Raw genomic sequence first — 9,694 nt, 5'->3', positions numbered from 1 at the left:
GAAAAATCTGTGCCAAAGTCGGGGGTCATCTTATACGCCGGGTACTTGCTTGCAGGGCCCAGACGATCGAATGCCCCCCCAGCGTCGTCCCCCCCCCCCGTCCCCCCCCCCCGCTCACCTGCTGCGTCCGGCTGTTTCCTCCGGCTGCTTCACCCGGCTTTAAAGGGGGCCCGTGCTTAAAATTGTATCACGGCCGGGCCCCCTTTAAAGCGTTACATTGGTGGTCAGTGGATAATTTTATTGGTTGCGCCACACACTCAGAGCTGGCAATTCACACACAAATGTTGATAGCCTCGCTATCCCCCCGGCGGTCTCCTGATGATTACAAGAATCCCCCAGTCGCTCACTATCATCACAGGTAGCCTATACAAAGTGATGTCACTTCCGGCAATGCACACAGTGTAACTTCCAGTCAGCTGCGAAGATTCTCGAGTTGCACTGGCTGTGCCGCAACTACCCCCCCAGGGGGCTCCTGGGTTGACCATACTCTGAAGATTTTGGGTGCATTTTACATACTTCAGTAGAAATTCCACCACCTCCTTGCGAAGCCCAAACAATATTCTGGCCAATAACTATCTATGATATCATAAAATCGACCCCATCATCCCACCTTCTTATAGATTGTAAGCTCTACGGGGCAGGGACCTTCATCTTCTTGTGTCTTTGACCCTTAAAGGAGACATATTGGATAAATGGGAAAACCCTAACCCTGTAGGCAATTATGAATAATATCCGGTGCTGGTTTCCCTTTGGGCTAAACATTAACCCTATCTGTAACAATGGCCCCTTTATTGGAGCTCCCTATAGATCCTCTGAGGTCCCTGTCTGGGTTTCAAATGAGGGGTGGGCGTGTCCTAACGGTCCCCGCCAGAAGCACAGTAGGAGGGGGAGAGCCAATCACAGCCCTGCACTCACACAAGCACAGACAGGCTTCAGTTCCCTATCAGGTCAGCATAACTGCTGATTGGTTCCTATCCTACAGTGCAGAGTACGGAGGGCCGCCGGCTCCCCAGCTCATCCAGAGAATTCAGCCAGCAGGAAGTGGAACATATGGGCGGGGCTAGTGGGGTTTGGTGGAATTTCTCAATAAATCAGTCAGAAACACTACTTTAAGCACAATCCTTCTATATCTAGAGGAGTATAATTCCCTGGTACATTCATCATTTTTATAGGATATGTCTCCTTTAACTTATTGCAACTGTATCCTGTATTTATTGTTATACTGTGTATTTATCTATTATTATCTTATTAACCCCCTGTTTGTATTAACCCTTTAAGTGCCAGCCGAATTCGTCATTTCAGTTCCCCCCAGTGCCAGACGTTTTGTAAACATTCTGTGCTCTCTCAATGTAGGGGCTTTTACTGGGGGCAGGGTTAAGTTTAGGTAGGCAAACTATATATTGTTTTTTTCAGGAGAACCTGAGCTTTCCAAATCTACCTGAGTTTTTGTGTATTTCCACTTCTGGAACAAGATTTAGAGCTTGAAATACAAAAAAAAAAAGAAAAAATGCTATTTTTCATGATATAAGGATTTATACCAGAAACACATTTTATTTTATGGACAAAAATTCTACTGATTTGGAAAGCCTCATGTCTCCCGAACGTGCCAATACCTGATATGTATAGTTTTATTGAGATTTCTGACTTCTATAGATCAAAAACTCCCAGCAGTAAATTACTAAATTTTCAAAGCATTACAGCAGAATACGGCATACTTTACATTCCAAAGCCAAAAATCCTGGAATATTAGGTTTACCCCAGGAAACCATACATTTTTGAAAACTACACATTCTGACGAATCCGAAATGGGTAACTATGTCTTCCAACTCCTAAGTACCAAACGGCAATGCTTTACTGAATTTAGCATTTTCTATAAAAAATTATGAAAATTCTAAAAAATCACCTCAAATCTTCCATTTTCAAGCACCTTATCTCCCACATAACATTAGGTACGAAGAAAACACACCCTAAATATGAAAGCCAGGGGTCCACTGAACAGTTTGATGCCCATTGTGCATAGGATCACCGATGTATCTGGAATTTAGAGACCCCAAAAGGAAGTTAGTACATACAAATTGCCCAGGAGATCTCTTTAGCTACTGAAAATTCAACACATTTACTGCATTTTCTGTGGGGTAAAAACACAAAAAAATACATTGACCCCCCAAAATCATATATTTTTGGAAAGTACACATTCGGACGAATTCAAAATTGGTACCCATGTCTTTCTACTCCAAACTACTGAGTCGCAATTCTTTCCCAAAATTGCCAGTTTTGATGAAATACCTAAAAATCACATCAAATCTTCCACTTTCAAGCACCTTATCTCCCACATAACATTAGGTACCAAAAGAACACACCCTAAATATGAAAGCCAAGGGTCTGCTGAACAGTTTGATGCCCATTGTGCATAGGATCACCAATGTATCTGGCATTTAGAGACCCCATAAGGAAGTTAGTGCATACAAATTGCCCAGGAGATCTCTTTAGCTACTGAAAATTCAACACATTTACTGCATTTTCTGTGGGGTAAAAACACAAAAAAATACATTGACCCCCCAAAACCATATATTCTTGGAAAGTACACATTTGGGCGAATTCAAAATTGGTACCCATGTCTTTCTACTCCAAACTACAGAGTCGCAGTGCTTTCCCAAAATTGCTAGTTTTGGTGAAATACCTGAAAAACACATCAAATCTTCCACTTTCAAGCACCTTATCTCCCACATAACATTAGGTACCAAGAAAACACACCAGAAATATGAAAGCCAAGGGTCCGCTGAACAGTTTGATGCCCATTGTGCATAGGATCAGCACTGTATCTGGCATTTAGAGACCCCATAAGGACGTCAGTGCATAGAGATTGCCCCAGAGGTCTCTTTAGCTACTGAAAATTCAACACGTTTACTGCATTTTCTGTGGGGTAAAAACCCAAAAAATACATTGACCCCCCAAAACCATATATTTTTGGAAAGTACACATTCGGGCGAATTCAAAATTGGTACCCATGTCTTTCTACTCCAAACTACAGAGTCGCAGTGCTTTCCCAAAATTGCTAGTTTTGGTGAAATACCTGAAAATCACATCAAATCTTCCACTTTCAAGCACCATATCTCCCACATAACATTAGGTACAAAGAAAACACACCAGAAATATGAAAGCCAAGGGTCCGCTGAACAGTTTCATGCCCATTGTGCATAGGATCAGCACTGTATCTGGCATTTAGAGACCCCATAAGGACGTCAGTGCATAGAGATTGCCCCAGGGGTCTCTTTAGCTACTGAAAATTCAACACGTTTACTGCATTTTCTGTGGGGTAAAAACACAAAAAAATACTTTGACCCCCCAAAACCATATATTTTTGGAAAGTACACATTCGGGCGAATTCAAAATTGGTACCCATGTCTTTCTACTCTAAACTACAGAGTCGCAGTGCTTTCCCAAAATTGCAAGTTTTGGTGAAATACCTGAAAAACACATCAAATCTTCGACTTTCAAGCACCTTATCTCCCACATAACATTAGGTACCAAAAGAACACACCCTAAATATGAAAGCCAAGGGTCCGCTGAACAGTTTCATGCCCATTGTGCATAGGATCACCAATGTATGTGGCATTTAGAGACCCCATAAGGAAGTTAGTGCATACAAATTACCCAGGAGATCTCTTTAGCTACTGAAAATTCAACACATTTACTGCATTTTCTGTGGGGTAAAAACACAAAAAAATACATTGACCCCCCAAAACCATATATTTTTGGAAAGTACACATTCGGCGCGAATTCAAAATTGGTACCCATGTCCTTTCTACTCCAAACTACAGAGTCGCAGTGCTTTCCCAAAATTGCTAGTTTTGGTGAAATACCTGAAAAACACATCAAATCTTCCACTTTCAAGCACCTTATCTCCCACATAACATTAGGTACCAAGAAAACACACCCTAAATATGAAAGCCAAGGGTCCGCTGAAACAGTTTGATGCCCATTGTGCATAGGATCAGCACTGTATCTGGCATTTAGAGACCCATAAGGAAGTTAGTGCATAGAGATTGCCCCAGAGGTCTCTTTAGCTACTGAAAATTCAACACGTTTACTGCATTTTCTGTGGGGTAAAAACACAAAAAAATACATTGACCCCCCAAAACCATATATTTTTGGAAAGTACACATTCGGGCGAATTCAAAATTGGTACCCATGTCTTTCTACTCCAAACTACAGAGTCGCAGTGCTTTCCCAAAATTGCTAGTTTTGGTGAAATACCTGAAAAACACATCAAATCTTCCACTTTCAAGCACCTTATCTCCCACATAACATTAGGTACCAAAAGAACAGACCCTAAATATGAAAGCCAAGGGTCCGCTGAACAGTTTGATGCCCATTGTGCGTAGGATCACCGATGTATCTGGCATTTAGAGACCCCAAAAGAAGTTAGTGCATACAAAGTGTATACACTGCAATATAAGCTACCGGCATGTGCATTATGCGGCATAAGACCCCCTAACAGTAAGGAGACCCTAGAAAACTATACATTTTCCGAAAGTACACAATCTGACAAAACAAAAATGGGTAAATACATCTTTCTACTGCAAACTACCAAACTACAAAGCTATGCTAAACAGAAAGATTTTTTGACATTTCTGAAAATTGTCACAAAGCTTGCATTTTACCCCATTATGTACCCCCACATTTTGTACCGTATCAACATATAACATTCTAAATATGAACGCCAGGGGTCTACTGAACAGTTTGATGCCCTATATGCATAGATTTACCAAACTATGTGGGGTACAGGGGCACCCAAGTAAAAATAGTGCATATGAATTTTCACATAAGATGCTTCGGCTCATGCAGTTTTTGCACCCCGTATGTGTATTATGTGCCATACGACCCCCTAACAGTAAGGAAACCCTAGAAAACCATATATTTTCCGAAAGTACACATTCTGACAAAACAAAAATGGGTACATACATCTTTCTACTACAAACTACCAAACTACAAAGCTATGCTAAACAGAACGGTTTTTTATGACATTTCTGAAAATTGTCACAAAGCTTGCATTTTACCCCATTATGTACCCCCACATTTTGTACCGTATCAACATAAAACATTCTAAATATAAACGCCAGGGGTCTACTGAACAGTTTGATGCCCTATATGCATAGATTTACCAAACTATGTGGGGTACAGGGGCACCCAAGTAGAAATAGTGCATATGAATTTTCACATACGATGCTTCGGCTCATGCAGTTTTTGCACCCGGTATGTGTATTATGTGCCATACGACCACCTAACAGTAAGGAGACCCTAGAAAACCATATATTTTCCGAAAGTACACATTCTGACAAAACAAAAAATGGGTAAATACATCTTTCTACTACAAACTACCAAACTACAAAGCTATGCTAAACAGAACGGTTTTTATGACATTTCTGAAAATTGTCACAAAGCTTGCATTTTACCCCATTATGTACCCCCACATTTTGTACCGTATCAACATAAAACATTCTAAATATAAACGCCAGGGGTCTACTGAACAGTTTGATGCCCTATATGCATAGATTTACCAAACTATGTGGGGTACAGGGGCACCCAAGTAAAAATAGTGCATATGAATTTTCACATAAGATGCTTCGGCTCATGCAGTTTTTGCACCCGGTATGTGTATTATGTGCCATACGACCACCTAACAGTAAGGAGACCCTAGAAAACCATATATTTTCCGAAAGTACACATTCTGACAAAACAAAAATGGGTAAATACATCTTTCTACTGCAAACTACCAAACTACAAAGCTATGCTAAACAGAACGGTTTTTATGACATTTCTGAAAATTGTCACAAAGCTTGCATTTTACCCCATTATGTACCCCCACATTTTGTACCATATCAACATAAACATTCTAAATATGAATGCCAGGGGTCTACTGAACAGTTTGATGCCCTATATGCATAGATTTACCAAACTATGTGGGGTACAGGGGCACCCAAGTAAAAATAGTGCATATGAATTTTCACATAAGATGCTTCGGCTCATGCAGTTTTTGCACCCGGTATGTGTATTATGTGCCATACGACCCCCTAACAGTAAGGAGACCCTAGAAAACCATATATTTTCCGAAAGTACACATTCTGACAAAACAAAAATGGGTACATACATCTTTCTACTACAAACTACCAAACTACAAAGCTATGCTAAACAGAACGGTTTTTATGACATTTCCTGAAAATTGTCACAAAGCTTGCATTTTACCCCATTATTTACCCCCACATTTTGTACCGTATCAACATAAAACATTCTAAATATGAACGCCAGGGGTCTACTGAACAGTTTGATGCCCTATATGCATAGATTTACCAAACTATGTGGGGTACAGGGGCACCCAAGTAGAAATAGTGCATATGAATTTTCACATAAGATGCTTCGGCTCATGCAGTTTTTGCACCCGGTATGTGTATTATGTGCCATACGACCCACCTAACAGTAAGGAGACCCTAGAAAACCATATATTTTCCGAAAGTACACATTCTGACAAAACAAAAATGGGTAAATAAAACTTTCTACTACAAACTACAAAGCTATGCTAAACAGAACGGTTTTTGTGACATTTCTGAAAATCAAGCGAACAAGAACTATGCATAACTGAAAATGCTATAAAATGGCTAAACATGCAGTAAAATACCCCAAAATCCACCAAAATCACAGAAAATGTAGTAGAAACACCAAAATAATACACAAAAGATATTGCGCAGTGCGGTTAGCGATACACTATCCGCAATGGCAATAAAACATTTTTTTCAGGCAGGAATAAAAACGATGCGATTAGAAAAAAAAAAAAAATTACAAAATTACATAAGTGTGTAAGTGTGTGTGTACATTAGGTAAAATGTGTTTTGTGTGCATGTATGCAAGTAAGTGTGTGTAAGTGTAAGTGTTGTGAATGTTTGAAATCTCCCAACTCCCCTAAAATGTATGTGTTTGTGTGTAAATGTGAGTATAAGTGTGTATTAGTGTATTATTAGTGTATTATGTGTGTGTATGTTTGTTTTTGTGTGTTTTTGCCACTTACCTGTGTAGGAGATCGTGGATCAGCAGGGAGACACACACGCAGCCGATCCGGCAGTGAGTATCAGCAGCAGGAAGGAGGGGGGCCAGCAGGGGGGGGAGCAGAGAAAGGCAGAAGGCGATCGTGAAATCCAGGAATGGATTTCACGTGCCTGCCTTTTCTTATGTGGCCCCTGGGCGATCGCGCCCCAGGGGCCACTCGTTCCCCACCTCTGACTGTTGTCTGGAGGCTGGGGAACGAGCGGGGAGCGAAGGAGCGGCTTGAAAAGCCGCTTCTCCGCTCCCAAACCCGGAAGTGCCCCAGGACGTAGAATCTACGTTCTGTGGCACTTAGGTCCTTTAGTACCCAGGACGTAGATTCTACGTCCTGTGGCACTAAAAAGGTTAATGTATTCTACTGTACAGCGCTGGGTACATAAGTAGCACTTTATAAATAAACATATACATACATACATACATACCTTCTTGGGCAGGAAACGAATCAAAAAGGAAGAGCATCCTGGGATTCTTAATATTCCCTGCCTGGGGGAATACTACCTGTGTGCCGTATTCTATAGCCTGTAATGTACATTACAGCCACTTAGATTGTAAGCTCTACGGGGCAGGGACCTCCTTCCTACTGTGTCTCATACCCCATGGCACTTACTCCCTGAGTATTTATACTTATTTATTGTGTTTATTATAACACTTGCCCTCCCTGTGTGTAATTGTGTATATTGTAAGACTGTACAGCGCTGCTTGGGGCGCTTTATAAAGTTGTACATACATACTGCTGTGTGGGACTTGTCAGTCAGCTGCTGTGTCTCTGACAGGAAAAGATAAGAGATGAGAAAGCCCAGTGTGTCCTGCCAACCAAACCCGACAGTGCCTGAGCAGCCTCCATCCCTTACTGACCCGCCCCTGCTTCCCAGCTCTACCTCACTGAGGTAAAAATCCTGCCCTGCCTCTAGCTGCGTTAGACTGGGCGGGACACACTCATTTATTGGTTAAAAGATAAGGGGGCGGGGCACACGCATTTATTGGCTACAAGGTAACAGGGCGGGACGAACAGCTACTAGCATTTCTGTGCCCTTGCGAACAACGTTTGAGTGTCTGTGGAGAAGCTGCGCCTGACAGGCAGAAAGATGTAGAGAACATGATTGGCTGAATAGTCAGAGGGGTGGGACGTGGCGTTAGGGACTGAGGGTAATTTTTATAACCGCACGAAAAATAAATCAGTCGCATTTACTTAATATGAGTCCGCTGTTATCTGATTAACCCTGGGATATACAGTAGATTGATACAGTGTGGGTGAGGGGAGCTGGGAGATATCTGTGCGGTACATAGATATGTAGGGAATTGTCTCCCATCCCTTACTGAGCAGCTCTCACTCCCACCTCCCAAGCCCCCGGGACCATTGGTTTGTAGCCGGAGCAGGGAACTCTGGGAACTTCCGCACAGGTAGGTACTGACCCCCCACAATATACTGAGCCCATATGTGCTGCTAAATCCCCTGCTGCCTCCCTTATTCCTACCTTGTGTGGCACCGACCGACCGCCATTTACCCCCCTCACTCTCCTGTACTATGGGCTGTGTGTGTGGCACTGGGGTTACTCCTGCTGGGAGCTGTGGGACTGGGGGTCGGTGGGAGCTGTGGGACTGGGGGTCGGTGGGAGCTGTGGGACTGGGGGTTGGTGGAAGCTGTGGGACTGGGGGTCGGTGGGAGCTGTGGGACTGGGGGTCGGTGGGAGCTGTGGGACTGGGGGTCGGTGGGAGCTGTGGGACTGGGGGTCGGTGGGAGCTGTGGAACTGGGGGTCGGTGGAAGCTGTGGGACTGGGGGTCGGTGGGAGCTGTGGGACTGGGGTTCGGTGGGAGCTGTGACTGGGGTCGGGGAGCTGTGGGACTGGGGGTCGGTGGGAGCTGTGGGACTGGGGGTCGGTGGGAGCTGTGGGACTGGGGGTCGGTGGGACTGGGGTCGGTAGGACTGGGGGTCGCGGGAGCTGTGGGACTGGGGTCGGCGGGAGCTGTGGGACTGGGGGTCGGTGGAGCTGTGGACTGGGGTCGGTGGGAGCTGTGGGACTGGGGTCGGTGGAGCTGTGGGACTGGGGGTCGGCGGGAGCTGTGGGACTGGGGGTCGGCGGGAGCTGTGGGACTGGGGGTCGGCGGGCTGTGGGACTGGGGGTCGGTGGGAGCTGTGGGACTGGGAGTCTATGGGACTGGGGGTCGGTGGGAGCGGTGGGACTGGGGTTCAGTGTTGTCAGTCTCTGACCCTTTCTCTTCCCTGTAATGTAATGCAGCAGCCTGTTTGAAGACACTGAAGTTGCCCGCTCCTTTTTCTTCGCATCCTCCAAGTTATAACACCTCCCCTTTTCTGACAACACTGGGACAGAGATTAACATGCAGTGCTAGGGTAGCCAATGGGAATGTGTGAGGAAGCGAATGACCCAGTGATGGGGAAGAAGGATAAAAATGAGGAGCGGAAGGAGAGAATCCTGAATCTCACACTGGAGATTATCTATCTGCTGACTGGAGAGGTGAGGGGGGCACTGTGAGTGGCACAGTGAGAAGAGACTGTCTGTCTGTACAAAGGGGGTCTCTCTGCTGCGTTACACACTCATCATTCTCTCTCCCTCTCAATACATAGGGCTACGTCAT

The sequence above is a fragment of the Xenopus tropicalis genome, chromosome 9 (genome assembly GCF_000004195.4).
Source record: "Xenopus tropicalis strain Nigerian chromosome 9, UCB_Xtro_10.0, whole genome shotgun sequence".
Classification (NCBI taxonomy): Eukaryota; Metazoa; Chordata; class Amphibia; order Anura; family Pipidae; genus Xenopus; species Xenopus tropicalis.
Note: the sequence above shows the minus strand (reverse complement) of the source record.